We start from the raw sequence: 21,522 nt of genomic DNA on the forward strand, positions 1-21,522 counted from the left end.
AGCAATGTAGTCTTCCATTGCATTTCTATTATGTTACTTTAATTTTTCCTTGTTAAGTGTGCTCATTTTTCTATCATGGTACTTTGCATATTGTTCATGAGAAGCAATGCAAATCATCTATAATCAAAATAGATTAAACCCTTATTTTTTGGTTTTATCATGTAGACCATTCATGGGCTCCATATCAATGGTATCATAGAAATAATCCCTTTCCTCAAAATTTATAGACACACTTTATCTTTATATACAAATTCTCACAAGGTTTCCCAATAGGAAGTTTAGTCTCAAAACCTATGACGATTTGTATACCCACAACCCATAAATACCATGTTTGCCATTCATTTAATACATGTGAAATATTGCAATAATACATTTTATTTTTACTAACAATTATTAGTTATTTTTAGATGCACAAGTGCAATCACTAGAATAAATGCATATACCAATCAATACATTTAATCTAGCTACTTAATTTGACACTTTAGGCCTTAAATGGTTGTACATTATAGAATTCAACAAGGATACAATAATGCCATTTTTATTATTAGATAAGCATGGAAAGGGCCCATACCCATTATAGATTATCTATCAAGGCAGAAGGGGTGAATCTCATAAAACATAAGATTGAGAAAAAACCTAGCTAGAAGCTAGAAGGTTTTTGACTGGAGCATAGAGCTAACAAGAAACGAGGGTCCCAACGCTAAATTGGAAACTTCTCTTTCATAAAATACAAAAGAGAAAGAGGAGAGGAAGAAGAACCTTTCCTCCTTTGACACACACCACAGTCCAAGCAACACTATCATCTTGAACCTTACTATCATGAAAAGCAAGTCATTATTTCCACTTAAATAAATTACCAAAATCCTACTCAATTTGAACTTTTGTTTACTAAACCTACATATTATTTACACAATATATGATAGAAAAAAACAAGTAACTCCAAATTAAAAAACTATAAAATCAATAATTTATATAAACTACCTTCCAAAATCATCAAGTGCTAAGTCTATAGCTAAGTATTTGAATTAACCTCATTTTGAATGATACATTACGCAATTCTAAATTTTCTAATAGCTTACTTGAACTCAACTTCTAGTTTATTATGCCTTTCAGTTTTTTTGTTTAGAAAACATATAGCAATTGCAGTATATTTTGTATACATTTCCAATAAGACCTCAACATATTTTTCATTAATACATAGATTTGATTATGCTACCAGAATCAATTACATTACTTTTGAAAGGGTTTTATGTGATCATTTAGAGCAATTCTTTGTCATTTTTTTTGTGCCTAACACAATGTTTTCCCTCCTTTTAGAAATAATCCCAAGAAATATACATCAAACCATATTTTTATTTTTCAAAATTACAAATATAAACTTCATTTAGAGTTCCACATTTCATTAGTTTAGATTATTTTAAAATTCAAAACAAAAAGGACACTTTTATGCCATCGAAGTTGAATTTTTTTGTTTGTGTTAACTACTTCCTCTATCAAAGTGTGGCATGAGTTCACATTTTACCTTTATTTAATATTAGTTTAATTTTTCAATATGTGTATATTACATTCCCATGTCAATTTTCATTTAGTTGGGTTTTGTGTGACAAAAAAGTTGATTTAGTAGGAATTTTGAAAGGGCCCACACCCTTTTATAAGCTAAATAAGAACAAGACAACAAACAATAGTAGAGGAACAACAAAGGAACTACATAGGATAAAACACTACAAAAAATTTCAAACTACCAACCCAAGATCATGGTAATTTATAGAATTGTTCCAATGATTTTTTTTTAACCACAGTAGAAAAAATTATTTCCTCTAAACTTCTTTTTTTGGAACAAGAAAAATTCATGAGACCATAGGTTGAATACTCTTCTAGCCTTGAAGATTTAAAAGAGAAATTCAATATAGTACTTTCCACATACAATTTATCTTTATTGTCTTCCTTTTATACCTACTTAAAAGTACTACACTGCAACAATAGTAGGGGTATGATCCTTTTTCTTCCAAATAAAATATTTTTTTTTGTTATTTGAACAACTCATAGTAGTACAACCCACTTTAAAACAAAAATGAAAAATAACATGAGAGTCTTCAAATTTAATCTGCTACACCCAATCTCCATGTCTAAAAGATAAAGTAATATGAGTAGGGAGTATCTTTTTTTCTTCATAAACACAAAATCTAGCAAATAACATATGCTTTTTTAAATTTTGTGATCAAATAAGTTGCATTCTATTGCCTGAAAGTATTGGCATAATCATTAAAACTTTTTCAATCCAGAACTCCAAATACATCCCTAGCAATCTAACCCAAATCAAAAAACTTGAAACTACTACCATTCATTGGATTAAAACATGAAGACAATTTTTTAAGACAAAGGCCATTCTTTCCTAAAATCCAAGAACTTTCAAGAACAATCCTTGAGCAATCTTTCAAAATGAAAAAAGAAAGAGGAAAAAATCTCCCAACAAGCATATTTCTAAGTCAAGTTAATAATTCAACTGTAAGAGAAGCGGAGATATCAATTTGAATACGCCCCTTCACCTCAGCAATAGTAGAAATCTTAAGGAAACCACCTTCTTCAGAAAATCCAATAGTCTCCTCATTAGCATAACCTTTAAACAAGCTAGAAGCACCACCATCCTACAAAATGTAGGTTGCCTCATCATAAAGTTCCTTAAAAACTCTAGGGGAACTAGGAACTGTAGACACCCAAAATTGTCATGTCTAATTAAATAAATATTTTATTTATTTAATTATCTAAGATTAATTCTTCTATTAATTAAATAAATCTTTATTTATTTAATTAATTCATTTATCCTCTTCTAGCCTTATTTCTCATTTAAATAAATACATTTATTTATTTAAATTATCCTTTTCCTAAATTAAATAAATATTTTATTTATTTAATTGATCCCACTTCTTCTATTAATTAAATAAATCTTTATTTATTTAATTAATTCATTAACCTTTTCTACCCATGACACATGTCATTCATCTCTTAATTCATACACTACCTACCCCTTTCATTATTTTATTATTTCTTTTACCTACCCTCTAATCATAGCCGACCTCCTTTTACACCTCTCAATCTTACCCCTCCATTTCTTATTGTGTCTTCTATATAAGGAGATGCCTCCTTCATTATCAAACCCTAATCATTCATTCTAATGAATCATCTTAGTGACTTGACTACACTACAATCCTACTTGCAACCACATTCCGTTCTTTATTGAGCTCTTGTGCACATAAAATCTGAGAGCAAATATATCAAGCAAGATCAATGGAGATCCAAACCCTATTGGACATGTGATGGTATAATCTTTGTGATTTCGTTTGATTTGCATTGTCTTAGGTAATCTTCATATGTTATGGTGGATCTTTGTTGTTGTTAGGCTAGGGTTTTGTGGTTGAATTCATTTAGCCTTTCAATATTGTTATTATTGTTATCCATTTTCACCATATACATTTTGGCACGCCCGGTGGGACCCTTGTCACTTTTGTATTTAACATTTTTGTTGTAGATCTTGTGTTTTGAAGTTGCAGATCTGACGTTTTCGACAATATTTTGATATTCCCGCGTTTGCGCACTTTCGGATCACGTTTTTGATTTTCTGGCGTGTCTGTGACATCTGAAATCGCGTCTGTGTTATTGGCAGTATTTTATTTTGCAGGTTCCGGGAGTCGCGTTTGTGTTATTAAGTTGTGTCTGCAGTGTTTTTAGCCGCGTCTGTGTCCAGAGGTCATGTCTGCGTCCTGGAGCTGCGTCTGTGTCTCACAGAACCACGTCTGCGACAGGAAGTCGCATCTGTGTTGAGGGTAATCGCGTCTGTGTTCACCGGTTTCAAATTTTGGGTTTATTGATTTAGTTTTGGGTTTTGCATTTTAAAGTTTCAGATCCGGTTTATTTGGAGCTAACATTTTCAGATCTAGCTAACGAAATTGGTGCAGCTTGTCTTGAAAGTAAAATCATTTGGTTGAAGGCCCCTATTTTCACAAAGTCTTTTGGATTTAAAATTTACCTAACTTGTGTGCTTGCAGGAAGGGGTGATTATTTCAAACAATCCAAACTACTAATAAATCTTTGTTGCAGGTCCTTGGTAAGGGTTTTTGGATTTTTATTGTGTGCCTTGTTTTCATAGACTAGCAAACACTTCAATTGGTGCACTAAAATTGAATCATTGTCTTTTGTGTCTTGAGCAATAGGCTCTTTTTGTTTAATCTTTAGAGGGCCTGTCTTCCCGTGTGGTCATTAGGACTACTAGTGAGAAGAGAACGACCCAAGTGGTAGCGAGGAAAACCCACCTCTTCCGAACCACTATAAATAACTGTATTCATGGTGAAAACTATAAATAACGTGTGCTAATTAGTTCATACCGACACTATGTCTCCCCATAAACCCATTTGATCAAATTTATTTGATCAGTTGTAGGGCGTAACCCCTACCGGCTGGGAGCCTTTTGTATTTACAGAGCTGAAAGTGCCGCATGTATGGCCACACGAGCGGATGCCCTTACTAGCACCTTTTTGTTTTAGAAGCCCAAATCCTTCTAGTTGTTGGGGCAGGAGGTCGGACCTCTGGTAGCGGCCCACACACATACGGTTCTTAGTAGAGATACAAAGTTCACCACGGGGAGTTTTCGTGGGGACTGATGCTTGGCTGACCCGAGAAGTGAGTGCCAAGGGTGGAGCCAGTGAGGTCAAGCATCTAAGTATCCGCTCTGAATAGCGTAGCCTCGGGGGTAAAACCCCATGTGGGATCAACAACTATTGTCTTGGCCAGCCATAAGAATTGTGCTTGACTTATTTTAAACATTCAAAACATTCAAGACCAAACAACAAAACATTGTGTCTTTTGTGTCTTCAAGTGTATGCAAAACATTTTTACATCAAACAACACACTTTTCTTGGAGTCATTTTGGAGTCTAGACACTTGCAAACATTAGGTCTTCAATAACACTGTGTCCTCTTGTCATGAAAAATAGTCAAACATTCAGATTTGGTCACAACAAAACAACTTCACAGATTGGAAAAAATTGCACAAATTTTGCAGAAACGCATCTGTGTCTGACATAATAGCGTCTGTGTTGTATAACCATGTCTGTGAAGGGCAGAAACGCGTCTGTGTTTATAGAATCAACATTACACTTTGCAAAAAAATCTCAGAAGCGCGTCTGTGTTGAACAGAGCCACATCTATGTCAGGAAACTGTGTCTGTGAAGTATACAGGTGCGTCTGTGTTCAGAATTGAAAAACTGTTACAGTCCAGCAAACAAACACAGTCAGTTTCAGAATTCTTGAGCTTCCTAGGTCATTTCTCCAGGGTTTCATTTAGCATTTAGCCTGTCTTTGGGTCTCACAAAGTCCATCATTGCTTCACATCTCACTTTACATTCACAATTGTCTAAACTTGAATCAAACGGTCACTTGCTTGTCCTCACTATACTTTGTCAACACACTACATACAACAACACTTTGCTAAGTGGTCCCTCATCAAGGTTTCTTACCTTTGGGTCTCATTTGGTCTTACTTAGAGTCAAGGTCAACTTACCTCATCAAGAGAAACTATCCTCTCTTTGGAAGTCACACCTACTCTACTACATACATACTTGGTCTTACATTTTGGATATTGCAAGTACACCTCGGATTCATTTACATTCCATCCAACTCTTGGTCTTTCGTACTTTTTCCATTTTCATCTAGTCTCACACATCTTGGTCAATACCTAGTTCATGGTTGAAACCCGTCTTCAAAAATCTAGGAGAGAAACTAAAGAGTCTCAAGAGTCCGCAAACATGAGTGTCTATGAGTATGACAATGATGTCTTTTTCAATATTGATCATAACACATTACCTGACATGGATGCCTATAGAAACATTCCAAATGTTGAGAACATGGACACTACAAACAACAATGCTACACATAATGACAATATGGACAACTTTTCCATACATTCAACAGATGTGGAAGAATCCATTATGAATCCCCATTTCAATCGATTGGTTGAGGAAATAATGAGAAGGGATAGACAATACTTCTTACAAATGATGACACAAAGTGGAGCGAAGATACCTCATGATTTTGACATGTCTCAAATAATGGAAAATCGACCTTTGCAACAACCTCACTCCAACATGGATCAAAGGAGACCTAATTGTGGAGGAAATAGAGGACCATATATGGTGCCTGAATCACCATCATCTTTGTTTCAAAAACCAAATGTCCCACATACACATGGTCAAGCATATGATACTCACCTTCACAGACCATTATGGAAGTCTTATGCAGAAAGATATGCTCAATCACATATCAACGCTAAGGATCAACCACCAAAGCAATTGGATATTCAAAGGCATGCTCAAAATTTGGACACAAGGAAACCCCGTGTCAAATTTGGGGGCAACACATTAGAACATGACATGCCTGTAGAGTATGGTATACATGGACAAAATAGATATGGCATCCCTCAACATGAATCTATACCAAGTGGTCCATATACGCAGCATCACTATAGACCTCCTCCATATGAACATGAGTATGATCAATATCATCCATATATGCAACATGCTCCTCCTCCAATTGGTGCCTCAAGCATGGGGTATGGTCCAAGAAGTCGATCTCCACCTAAGAGCAATTTGGAGCAACAAATCAGGGACTTACAAAAGAAAATGGAGGACATAAATACACCAAAGCCAACATACACAATGAGAGACATATGTCCTTATCCATTTGACAAGAGCATTCCAATGCCTCCATTTCCTACACACTTTGTGACGCCTAAGTTTGATAAGTATAGAGGAAAAGGGGATCCTAAGGCACACATAAAACAGTTTTTCACATCTTGCATTGAGGTAGCTTCAGAAGAGACATATTTGATGAGATTATTCCCACAAAGCTTAGGAGATCAAGCTATGGAATGGTTCTCCCAACTTCCACCTGGTATTAAGTCATGGGGTGACTTAGCAGAGGCATTTATTCAACATTTCTCCTACAATATAGAGACAGACATATCAGTCACTACTTTGTGCAACACCAAGCAAAAGGATGGAGAGTCCTTTTCATCATTTTTACAAAGATGGAGAAATCTAGCCAGCAGATGCTCTTGTGAAATTCCACAAAAATAAATGGTAGAAATGTTCACCCAGAATGTTAACAAACACATTGGCTATGATCTAAGGAAAGCTTGTTTGTCCACCTTCAAGGATGTTATTGAAAAAGGCTTAGTGACAGAAAAGGTCCTAATTGAACAAGGAGTCATTAAGATATTCAAGGAAAACAAAGATGACTTTAAGGGAAAAGACAAGATGAGATTTTGGAACAAAAACAAGAACATAGTCAATGATGGTGTTGTTGATGCCAACACAGTGCGACCCAAATTCATTTTTTCTGGATCAAATCAGGTGAATACAAAAACAACTTATAAATCATGAAGGAAGTACACTCCATTGGGAGAACCACTTGAGTCAGTTTTCAAAAAGCTAGTGGCAAACAAGGTAATCACAATTCCAGATTTTCCTCCATATGAACCAAAGGTTAAACCAAATTGGTGGAATGATGATGAATATTGTGAATTTCATAAGAGCAAGGGTCATAAGATAGGAAATTGTCATCGACTGAAGAACATCATACAAGATCTCATTGATAGAGGTTACATTGAGATTGAAGGACACTCATCCAATCAAGAACATGAAATGTTTGAGGAACCATTCCCAAAACATGACAAGGGAAAAGTTAAAGCCACAGATGAGCAAACCAACTATACCAGAGCATCTTATAACTGTGATTCAACCATCAATCACATCTCGATGGACAACTATGTCTCTACCATTATCATCAAGGACAAAACATCTGAGAATTCTACCCGGAGACCCAGGATTGTCCTAAAAGGCATTGGATCTTCTTCCGAACCTACCTCTGAATGTCATGTTACAACCCATTGAGGTAAAATCACTTTGCAAGGTGCTCTAGCCAAGAACACCGCTTCCTCATCAACCAAACCTGAGTATGACCTTGTAGAACAATTAGGGAAGACACCCACGCTCATCTCCATTCTTGAGCTCCTACGCATATCCCCCGCACATAAATCCATTCTTGACAAAATCTTGAGAGAAACTGCCATTCCTACTGATCTAAACGTGGACCAGTTTCAAGCCATGGTGGGATACCTTTCCATTCCACACTCCCTTACATTCACAGAAGCTAATGATGCCTCCGTAAGTCAGCCACATAATGCACCTTTACACATTGAAGCCTTCATACACAAACATCAAATAAAACGAGTCCTGATAGATGGAGGAGCTGGTCTAAACATTTGTACATTGAGCACAATTAAACAATTGGGATATTCTGATAAAGCTGTGAATTCTACAAATCAAATCACCATCAAGGCATATGATGATGAAGAACGTTCATCCAAGGGCACAGTCACCTTACCTCTTAGAGTTGGGCCAGTTACGAAGGATGTGGTTTGTCAAGTCTTGGATCTAGATCTCACTTATAATATATTGCTAGGACGTCCTTGGATTCATGAAATGAGGGCAGTCCCATCCACATATCACCAATGCATTAAGTTTCCTCACAATGGAGTGGAGGTAACAGTTAATGGCGATTCGAATCCGTTCATATACTGTAATAACCTGAGATCGAAAATTGAGACCATCATTCCCAGTAATCGTGAAGCTATTCCTTCTTCGGCATACATTGATCTTGAGTCATTAAAACCTTCGACATCAAAACAAGGTGAGCTTAAAGGTAAGTTTTAGGACAAGGGCATGGGGGAATACACTTTAAATCAGACCATGTACTTATGACAAGTCATGAGTTCCCCAAAAGAATATGGAAGACCACGTCCTAACAAGCAAGTAACCATCATGGTACTCAAATGGGACCCTACTACCTTTCAAAGATGGGGCGAACTGGAAGAGGAAGATCTATACAAAATGCTTTACAAAGACATTGAAGATGACACACAAGATCACATCAGTCTACCATGTGAGAAATATGGCAAAGGCTTCAAAATTCTACAAAAATTTGGGTATGATGGAAAAAGCCCTCTTGGGTTATGAAAGGAAGGCATCATTGAACCTTTACATCCTGAATTGACATTTAAAAAGGAACACTTGAAATGACTTGGTTTCCTGACTTCCAAGGTCCACACTCAAAGGACAGAAGAAGCCTTACAAATCAAAGCTGCCAAAATTCAACAAGAGGATCGCTATTCCATAGACTCCAACGAATGGGAATGGGGTTCAGATAAGTCCTCCAGTGACTACGAGCTCATCGAGACATTCAGAGATCCAGATGAACCCACAGAAGAAGAGGAATTTTATAACAAGTTAAGAGTTGGTCAAGAAATAACCCATGAGGATTCCACACAGTCCTTGTCTCAGAGTTCTAGGTTGAAATCACATAGGATGAGAACACCTGTCCTAGAATGCGCTACTAGTGATGATAATTTGGATTCGCTCATGATTGAGACTGATGAGGAGAGTGTCATCGATGACCTCAATAGTTACCTTGACATACCCAAATATAACTGCATCTTCACTCTTAGCCCCGCTAACCTTGAAGACATTGAAGGCCTTCCCCTTGTTCACCACCAACTCATTGACTGGGATCATGAAGGACCTGCACAGTTTGACACATTCCAAAATGATGAAGCTTTTATTGACTATTTTGGCATACGAGACGATCTTCTCCATGGAGACCATAAAGCGGGATACTGTATAGAACTCAATAGCGTGGCATATTTTGGTGAGGGTGTCGGACCTTCGAGTCGCAAAAATGTGAAAATAAGAACAAACCAAGGGTCTTATGGCGAAAACCACACTGTGGCACTGTCTGACCCCAAAAAAGTAAAAAGAAAGGACATATCTAAGGGCAAAAACCTCTCCGAGGCACCCGAAGATGGAAGGCTCGACATTCTCCCAGCATTATATGAGGAAAAGTCATCCATGTTGGTAGAGGAGACTATTAAAACAAACATTGGTACAGAAGAGATTCCACACAACATATTCTTGGCTCAATCGTTGACAGAGTCCGAAAGGTCAAAATTCATAAGTTTCTTCAAAAAATGACAAATCAACTTTGCATGGTCATATGCTGATATGCCTGGATTAGATCCGGATTTGGTAATGCATCATTTGACAGTTAAACCGGGGGCAAAGCCAGTGAAACAGAAATTAAGAAAAATGCATCCACAAGTGGCATTACTAGTCAAAGTAGAACTTGAGAAATTATTGGATGTCGGATTCATACGCCCAATTGATTATCCTGAATGGATCTCTAACTTAGTGCCTGTCAGTAAACCAGATCACAACATCAGAATATGTACAGATTTTAGAGACATCAACAAAGCTTGTCCAAAGGATGACTTCCCATTACCAAATATTGACTTGATTGTCGATCTCACAGCAGGTCATGAAATGTTATCATTAATGGATGGATTCTCTGGTTATAATCAAATAAGGATCACGCCTGAGGATCAACACAAAACATCATTCACTTGTCCTTGGGGAACTTTCTGCTGGAATGTCATGCCTTTCGGGCTAAAAAATGTAGGTGCTACATATCAAAGAGCCATGACTACTATCTTTCATGATCTCATGCATGTAACCGTGGAAGATTATGTCGACGACCTCTTGGGAAAATCAATAGACAGAAATACACATTTGGACATACTTTCAGTCATCTTTGATTGGTTGGAAAAATACAAAGTAAGATTAAACCCCAAGAAATGTGTCTTTGGAGTAACCTCCAGGAAGCTTCTAGGATTCATTATTTCCAAAAGGGGAATCAAAGCTGATCTAGCAAAAGTCAAGGCCATCTTGGAGATGAAACCAAGAAGAAATATCAATCAACTTCGATCCTTACAAGGCAGACTCCAGTCCATACGAAGATTCATAGCACAACTTGCAGATAAGTGTAATCCTTTTCAGCACCTGCTACATAAAAACATCAAATTCAAATGGGATGATAACTGTCAACAGGCTTTCGAGACGCTCAAAGATTATCTTCTAAATCCGCTAGTTCTGATGCCACCAGTTCCAGATCAACCTCTGTTACTATACATATCAGCTACTCCAACAGCACTAGGGGCACTCTTAGCACAACAAATTGCTGAGGGCAAGGAAAAAGCAGTATACTATATCAGTCGCACATTGGTAGGATAAGAGCTAAATTACACACCAATTGAGCATGCATGTCTCACTATGGTCTTTGCTTCGCAGAAATTACGACATTACATGCTCACTCATAAGACCAAGTTGGTTGCAAGGATAGACCCATTGAAATACCTTCTCAATAAAGCAACACTTATTGGGTGACTGGCCAAATGCATAATGATCCTGAGTGAATTCGACATCGAGTATGTGGACAAAAAAGCAATAAAAGGACAAGCCATCACAGATCAATTAGCAGACGCTCCCATGATTGATGATGTTCCTCTAAGTTCATAATTTCCAAATGAATCTATTTTGACAATGTCACATGCAAAGCCATGGCAACTGTACTTTGATGGCTCATACACATAGCATGGGGTAGGAGCTGGCATCCTCTTTATAACTCCTCAAGGGGATTCTATACCAAAATCATACCGCTTATCATTTCCTTGCACTAACAATATAGCGGAATATGAGGCATTAACAACAGGATTACAGATCGCAGTTCAGTGGAAGATCCAAGAACTTCGTGTTTTTGGGGACTCTCAACTTGTCATCCGTCAAGTAACTGATGATTACCAAACAAAAGATGAAAAATTACTACCTTACAAACAAATGGTGGATGACGTAAAACAACACTTCACCAAGATATATTTTGAGCAGATACTAAGAGAACAGAATCGCGCCGCAGATGCCATGGCTACAATTGCTTCCCTGATCGATCTACCTCCAAATGAGACCTGCTATGAGTTCTTGGTGGATAACCTTTTGGTTCCTTCATATGAAATTATTCCTACTGAGACGATATGTGTCGTCGGTCCTGAGTCCCAGTTATACGGTTCCATTTTCACATACCTTCGTGACAATACCCTACCTCATGATCTATCAAATAACCAACGTCGCACTTTCATTCGCCAATCCTCTTGATATGTCATTTTAGTTGATATCCTATACCGGCGAGGTCTAGATGGCACTCTTCTTAGATGTTTAGAAAGCGATGAATCTCAGATTGCGTTACATGAAGTACATGAAGGGATATGTGGTCCACATGCTAGTGGTCCTACCTTGGCCAAGAAACTCATCAGGACTGGATATTATTGGCCCAATATGGAAAAAGACTCATATCAGTTTGTCAAGAAATGTAAGTAATGTCAAATTCATGGAGACCTCATACATGCGCCAGCACAAGAACTTCAACCAATTACGTCTCCTTGGCCCTTTTGTCAGTGGGGACTCGATCTCATAGGCAAGATTCACCCTCCTTCTTCCAATGGTCATAAATTCATTATCACTGCCACATAGTATTTCACAAAATGGATTGAAGCTGTGCCTCTCACACAAGTCATGGGAAAACAAATTGCTACATTCATCCTCAACTATATCATTTGTCGATACGGTATTCCTATTTCCATTATCACTGATAACGGGCGTCCCTTCAAAAATTAGGATGTTCATGAACTCTGTGACTACTTCCATATTTCCCATCGTTTCTCCACGCCATATTACCCCCAAGGTAATGGTCAAGCTGAGGCGTCTAATAAAACAATCCTTAAAATCCTAAAGAAGACAGTCGACAAGGCTGGCCGTAATTGGCATATCCAACTTAATCCTGCACTTTGGGCCTATCGCACAAGTGTCCACACACCTATAGGAGCTACACCCTATTCACTTGTCTATGGCACTGAAGCCATCTTGCCTATTGAGGTCGAGCTACCCTCTTTACGAGTCTCTTTGCAAAACATCATCAGTGATGAAGACTATAGGGTCTCTCGCTTACAAGAACTGGAACTATTGGATGAATGAAGACAAACTGCTTTTAATCATCTCAAGGCTTACCAACAACGAATGAGTCGCAGCTACAATCACAAGGTCAAGCCTCTCACATTTGAGGTAGGTGATTTGGTTCTCAGAGAAAACCCCAAAAATCAGCAAGACAGAGAGAAGAAGGGCAAGTTTGAACCAAATTGGCTTGGTCCTTACATTATTACAGCAGCATATGGATCTGGGGCATATCAGCTCTCAACTACAGAAGGTGAACCTTTAGAGGATCCTATCAATAGCATGCACCTTCGCAGGTTCTACACATAGCTCTTCAGAGTATCCTAATTCAAAAAATACAAAAAATAAAAAATAAAATTCAAAAATACAAAAAAATCATAAAAACAAAAAAATTCGTTACTTGGTGAAAACCTGGCAAACAGGCACCTTGTGACACAAAAAACATTGAAAAATCGAAAACAGTAAAGAGAAATAATTTCATCCAACAGTGAAAACCACTTCGGTGGTGCCCTGGGCAAGTACCATGGTAAAAACTGGGTCACCAGCGCCATGTGTAGAGACATTGCTCCTCCCTCCTTTAGGATTCACTTTCATCTTTTCACTTTGCACACACTCACAACCTATTCGTTCATAATATACTTACCCATTCCCATCATGGCTTGTTGTTGATCTACCTAAGATTGGTTCGTCATCCATAATAAACCCCCTTTTTCATCCCTTTCCATCCATAATAAATCAGCTCCTATCTGTGGCTAAGGCAAATCCCACGTCTAGTGATGGGTGTGGAACTGAGAGCATCACATGTTTCAAGGAGTATAGTTTCTTCCAGCTTCCTTTAGTCTATCTGCGCATAATCTGCAATAAAGCAGCATTTGCATCGCCAATCCACAATAAAGTTTCGTCTTCTTCGCAATAAAGTATCAATTTCATGGATTCAGTTAGTTTCAGATGAGACAACAGCAACAATGGGCTTCAACAAAATCAAATCTTTCAATAGACTCAGACAACATATGGTTCAGTGCTATCTATCCTTTCTATGAAAGTAAACATTGTGACCACAATCAAATAAGACTTATACAAGTGACAAGAGACACTAAACTTGAGGACTACAGTGGATTTTGGTGTCGAGTCTTGGTTTTCTTTTGATTTCATCTTTTTTTGGTGACATGTCTTTTAGCTTTTCCGGGATGTCTCTGACTAGAGATTCTATCTCCAGGATGTCTTTGACTAGAAAGGCGAGGATGGGGTATCATCACCTATTTGTATTTGTTGTCTATGGATTGTCTTTTAGTAATGCTATGGCTTGTCCAAGGATATGAGGACACTGTGAGTCTAGTGTGAACTGGGGCATTCCTTGTTTGTGACTGTCTTATCTCCATGCAAACAGGGACAATGACTTTTTGGGTCGAACACATGCCTCGATTGTCATAACCTACTTGACATAATAAAGCTCAATGATGATAACGCACAAGAAGCTCTTTCACTTTCATATCTTTTGTCTTCCATCCCCCTTTCTTGATTGACTTCCATCGTCCTTCTCGAGTCCGCGTAGCCTGCTATCACATGACTGAGTATAATGACACACCAAAAATATTTGCATTTCATATAGTTTCACCTACATTACCACATATAAGCATTTCATATATACATATAGATATCACAACTGCATCACATCCTGCACACAACACCTGTTAGCACAATTTACATTCGCATTATCATATTCATCTGCATTGCATACATTCACATTTGCATTATGCATACACATATAAAAGAACAAAAAAAAATAATATTGCATTGCATCATGTACATATTTGCATCCATGTCATAAGAATCACATAAAAACATACATCATAAAACATATAGAAGCATCACATAGGTACACATGCATATAGCAGCCGCAAAGATGAATCATCTCATATATATATATAAAGTGTCATGATACAATGATGTCAAAAAATCATATGGCTACAATCACGCGAAGGTATCTACATCATCATACAAAAATGGTACAATACTGATACATAGGGAGCCCTCTATGGCTATGATGAACTCCCTCCCTCAGAGCCGCCTGGCCTCGATGAAATCTGAGCCCCTGAAGGACCCGCCCCAGGATCATCCCTCCTGTCCCCTCTATCTGGTGGTGGTGGAGGACCCATAACCCCACCACTAGATGCCTATCTTCTTCGGCTCTCTCTCATAGTTGTCGTTGTCTGTGATGGTCTATGGAAGCTCCTCGCCTGCTGATCCGCTGGCACTGCACCATAATAAAGATCTCGCCAGTAGGCAATCTCCTCCCCTGCCCGTAGGATGTAGGCATATCCGGCCCCTGTGTCCTCTGCTGCCTGTCTCCCAGCCCTCAGTGTTGTCTCAGCCTCTGTGTAGCACTGAATGGCCTGGTCTCGCTCCCGCTCAGTATCTCTGAGCCGCCTCTTGAGCCTATCCCTCTCCCTCTCTAGGTCCTGGATCTCATCTGCCTATCCCTGGCAGATCTCCCTCAGCTCCGTCAGCTCATCCTCCTCTGCCTCAGCCCCCTGTGGCTCTGCCTGTGGCTCCCCCTGTACGGGTGCCTGCCCCTGTGCCTGTGCCTATACTGGTGCCTGTACTGGTACCTATCCCTGCATCTGTCCCTGTACCTGCACCTATCTGGGACCCTGTGCTACTGGCACCTGTAGTGGCAATCCACTGCGACCCCTCACCACCCGAGCCTGCCTATCCTCTCCACCCTCCCTCCGCGGTGCAACCCTCCTCTCTCCAATTGCTCCCCTCCTCCTCCGTTGGCCTTTTCCACCATCATCTCCATCATCATCCCCATCCCCACCACCATCTCCATCTAATAACTCTCCTGGATCCGTCAGGTGTGGGAATGGATGTTCCGCCCAGTATGCTATGTACTTGACATCCATGCTGGCATCCTCAATCTCTGGCCACATTTCCCAGGGTAGGGGCATCATCTCTACAAGCTTTGTAATAGCCTGATCATATGATAATAGGGGCCCAAACTGCACCTGATCTCTCACAGTCCGTGCATACATGCCTGAACCCCGTGGCATCTGCTGAATCCTGCCAAACTGCCTGCCCACCCTATCCACTAGCTGCCTCTCCAGCACATAGGGAGTCCACCCAATCAGGTACCTGCTCTAGAAGGTGTAGGGAAGATCTACCGTATCATCCTCCCACTGCTCGCATCCCAGGTATGGCCTCCATATGACCATGTCAATGTCATCAATCACCCGCTGCCAATGCTCTAACCTGCCAATCCGTAGCTGCGACGTGATCATGTCGTATAAGTGAACAAAACTGTGTCCATGACCTCTGCCTCTGAAGTGTATCGGTCTCGTCACTGGCAGATGCTCATAGGCCCACACCTGTAACAATGTCACCCCGTAGCCCAATCCCACTGATCTGTGGTATATAAACTGATGCAGCTCATAGTAGAGGTGTGCCAGCACACATGGTCCCTAAGTATATCTAGTGTGCTATGTCACCAGTGTCTCCAGTGCACCTCCCTAGCCTAGAGCCAACCCCCGTGTCGCCCTATCCGGACACAAGAACCCACTGATCGCTCCTCCTATCACTGCTGGCAGCGCCAATCCTGTAGCAGTCATAGTGTCCCAAGCCACATGTCCAGCCCTCATCTCCAGTCCTAGATCCTGGAACACTCGTCTCAGGGCCTCCCTGTCTCCATCTCGATTGTATGGGATCAACTCCCCGTCGATCGGTATCCTCAAAATCCTATATACATCCTCGAGGGTGACTGTCATCTCACCCATCGGCAAATGAAATGTACATGTCTCGGAGTGCCATCTCTCCGCCAGCGCAGTCAACAGTCCCATGTTCGCCCAAAACTCAGGCACATACAAAATATGTCTCAATCCCATAGCCTCAATCGCAGCTCGGTCCTTGGCTATCAACTCAGGTCACAACCTCTAAGTCGATGGGAATCTCTCCTGTGACTCTAGCATAGGCAAATACTCTTGCAGTCAAGCAAATCAATCATGTCAATCATCGTGGCATTCCCTGTTTATCACAAAATGCTACTTTTTATCTAAATGCATATGGCATTCTACCCTAGTGACACTCACTGATCATCACAAAGTGTTGCTTCTATCCTAGTGGTACTCCCTGTTCATCACAAAGTACTACGTGTGTGGCACTCACTGTTCATCACAAAGTGCTGCTCACATTTGCACTCACTGTTCATCACAAAGTGCTGCTCATATTTTAGTACTCCCTATTCATCACAAAGTACTATATCTTGGTACTCACTATTCATCACAAAGTGCTTTGATCTATCTTATCCTAGGGCCTATGCTTGAGTGAATCCTCTTGAGTAGTTTCCTAATTGGCAACATATGATCTATCACAAAATTGTCAATCCTAACCCTATTTGTTATCCTAGTCTTCCCTAGAGGACCTGCTTGAGTGTATCCTCTCAGCAGCTTATCCAATCGACAGCGTATGTTCATCACAAAACTGCTGATTTGACCTAGAAGACACAAATTTACATTTTTGGACACAAACGCGCTTACCTGACATAAACGCGCTTGAAGACTGCACAGACACGCTTGAAAAACACAGACGCGCCTGAAAAACACAGACATACCTATGCTTTGCACAGACGCGCTTGGGCGACATAGACGTGCCTTCTTGGCACAAACGCGCCTACACATCACAAACGCGGCCGCATTGGGCACAGATGCAGTTTCCATCACAGACGCGCCTGGCACAAACACAGATGCGCCTCGCGAGCATAGACGTGCCTGGCACCAACGCAGACACACCTGGCACCAATGCAGACGCACCTGGACATTTTTGGACATTTTTGGACCCTAACCTAAAGCACATTTATTGCCCTATCTACCATGCATTAATGACAACAATAAATGCATCAAAGTACAAGGAGGTTTTGCAGTACTTACCGGCTCTCCTGGCTCTGCTGGCCTCTGGAATTGGCGAACGCGGTCAAATCTATGAACGAAGGCCATCGCTGCTGACTGCTGCTGCTCTTTTCTCTCTCTGCACTCTGCTCTCGTGGATGTGTAGATGACAATGAGGATGTATTTTCCCCCGTGGTCTATCTTATAGACTACCCCTAGCCCTCGTTTCTCGAGTCAGACTTCTTTATCCCGTTACTTTGTCACTTTATTCGGTCAGTCCATTCTAGCCTTTCTTTCTTATCGAGAGATTGTTTGCGATCTTTTCACACATTTTCATCCAATCTCTCGAGGGGGCATATCATTCCCATCTTGGGGCAACTCTGTATCAGTTCATCTTATCTTCTTTGAAACAACGCGACAAGCCGCATTGTCTCAAAGAGGGGCAAAATGTAGACACCCAAAATTGTCATGTCTAATTAAATAAATATTTTATTTATTTAATTATCTAAGTTTAATTCTTCTATTAATTAAATAAATCTTTATTTATTTAATTAATTCATTTATCCTCTTCTAGCCTTATTTCTTATTTAAATAAATACATTTATTTATTTAAATTATCCTTTTCCTAAATTAAATAAATATTTTATTTATTTAATTGATCCCACTTCTTCTATTAATTAAATAAATCTTTATTTATTTAATTAATTCATTAACCTTTTCTACCCATGACACATGTCATTCATCTCTTAATTCATACACTACCTACCCCTTTCATTATTTTATTATTTCTTTTACCTACCCTCTAATCATAGCCGACCTCCTTTTACACCTCTCAATCTTATCCCTCCATTTCTTATTGTATCTTCTATATAAGGAGATGCCTCCTTCATTATCAAACCCTAATCATTCATTCTAATGAATCATCTTAGTGACTTGACTACACTACGATCCTACTTGCAACCACATTCCGTTCTTTGTTGAGCTATTGTGCACATAAAATCTGAGAGCAAATATATCAAGCAAGATCAATGGAGATAGGAAGAATGGAGATCCAAACCCTATTGGACATGTGATGGTATAATCTTTGTGATTTCGTTTGATTTGCATTGTCTTAGGCAATCTTCATATGTTATGGTGGATCTTTGTTGTTGTTAGGCTAGGGTTTTGTGGTTGAATTCATTTAGCCTTTCAATATTGTTATTATTGTTATCCATTTTCACCATATACAGGAACAACAAGAGAGGTAGAAACCACCAACCAATTACCTTAAAAAACAAAATCATATTGAACTAAATCTACATCAACCTCATCATTTTTAACCTCTAAAACTTCCTAAGTAGAAGCCACATGTGTATCTGATCTTTACTAATTGAAGAGTCAACCTTTAGGGGGAGAAGAAAGAATTTCCTCAACCCCCAACATGGATCTCCCTCAAGAACAGTAGTATTAGCCTTCCTTACAATCTCAAAGGTACTTTCAACTTTAGATGAGCCTCCAACAAAATGTCAAGGAGTAGCTCATCCTCCTCAACCCCTTCACTCATCCAATCATCTGCCCTAAAGAGCACAACATCAAATAGACCATCTTCTATGTTATAATCACCTACATCCTCATCCAAAATGGCTTCATTGAAAGAGTAAGTCACAAAACCAGAGGCATTTTCAATCTCAACTCATTCAGATGCCCCAATATCTTTATTGAAAAATACAATAGGGTTTACATCCTCTCCATTGCAAATGCCCACATTGAATGAAGATAATGCTCCAACCGTTACAAGGGTATGTGAAATCCTCTTCGTCTCCTAAAAAATATTTTGAACTTCACCTATGTCATCTCCATAACTCCCACCTTCTACTAAGTCATCTTCATCATTTTCCACATTGCTAGATGAATTTAAGCCTACCACTACTAAATTTTTCCTTGTCATCCTCTATATCCTCTCCATTTTTCCCCTGACAAAATGTTGAATAATACATGTCAACTGTAATGTGGTGAAATGGGGTTCACTAGTTTTTGCATGCAAACTAATAATCTTAGGCCTATTCCACTCTTAGATTGGAAGGAATATGATCCACTAGGCTCAAGATGATTCAAGCACAAAGTGGATGCAATGGTCCTTCGTTGTGAGTTGAAAGTGACTATGCAAATTGTGGGAAGAGTGAGGAGATAGCCTTTTCTACATGCATCAGATTGTCATGGTTTGAGAACTTGATTTTGGGAAAGGTGACAGTAAGGTAGATTGTAACGGACCTGTAGTTTGAAAAAAGCATAGGGACTCAATCACCCAACATAGCCTGCTACCATCAGTTTCGACTTTGATAAATTGTAGACTATAGATCTCTAATTGATTAGTCTATACCTATTGTATACACCTAAAAATGATTAGAGATAATTAAATAAATATTAATTATTTATTTAATGGATTTATTCTTCTATCAATAAATAAATTGAATAATTTATTTATTTGATTCACTTGTCTTATTCCCCTAACCCAACTTATTAATTAAATATTAACTATTTGATTAAGATTCATCATAATTCTTCCAAAGTCTATCTTAATTAAATAATTCAAAATTATTTAATTATTTACCTAACCTAAGTCTTCAATTTTAAATCCACATCATTTCTTCCATCTCATCTTTCACATCATCATGGCATCTCATCACCATGTGGCTAGACAAATTAAATATTTTTAATAGGTAATTCCTTAATTATCTTCAAACGTCATCCCTAGTCAATAGGATGAGAATATTTGTGGTCCTATTTCCTATATTCCCTCTCACATCCTTATATCTTAGAAGGTGGTTTTTTCCACATCAACCTAGTCAAAGTGACTTATAGTCCACTTGTCCTAGGAAGCCTAAATCTTCTCCAACTTCCCTAGATTGCTGACTCCTTCATGTCTATTGGGTGAATATTTTGTCACTAGCGTACTAATGACAAAACATAAAATTCATACAACGCTATGCTAAGAAATTAATCTCTCCTCTCATCAAGGGGAGGTTCCCTATGAAATTTCTCCTCTAATTAATAAGAAATTAAATTTTTGGGTTGGTGTTGGGCATATAACTCTCTTTTTTCAGAGTTTATGTATTCCCCCTTCACCTAGTTACAATTTCTCTACCTCTTCAGATACTTAAAGAAAAGAACTATTAATCTAACAAACTACACAAAGAGTTACTTTTAAGCAACACAAAGTCTCCTTTATGGTAACACTAATTCACACTGATCGTTACAAATTAAACAATTAGAAACTTAGCTTAAAGCTCAAAGTCTTCAAGTATAGATTTCTAATCCATTAAACTACAAATAACCACAACAATACAAAGCTTACTTTAAGTCACTTAATTTATCAGTAGATTTCTCAAGTATGCTAAGAGCACAAAGTCTATTGGCAAGATTTGAGAGCTCTCTAACCACGTAGCAATATCTTAAAGATCAAAGAAGTAAAGGTAATATGTATTCAATGGACATAGGACATTAAATAATATAAACAACTTTCTTGATACAACACAAAGTTTGCAATCAACAAAACTATTTTCTTTATTTGTTTGATTGAATTTTCACCACAAAAGCCCAAAGTCTTAATTGGGATAAAAATGCAGTAGAGTTTTGCTAAGCATGAAAAAAGATAAAATATTTACAAAAAGGTCCTCCTTATATAGGAAAAGAAGTTGAGAAAAAGGTGGGCACAGTTGACTTGTT

The sequence above is a fragment of the Cryptomeria japonica genome, chromosome 11, assembly GCF_030272615.1.
Source record: "Cryptomeria japonica chromosome 11, Sugi_1.0, whole genome shotgun sequence".
Classification (NCBI taxonomy): domain Eukaryota; kingdom Viridiplantae; phylum Streptophyta; class Pinopsida; order Cupressales; family Cupressaceae; genus Cryptomeria; species Cryptomeria japonica.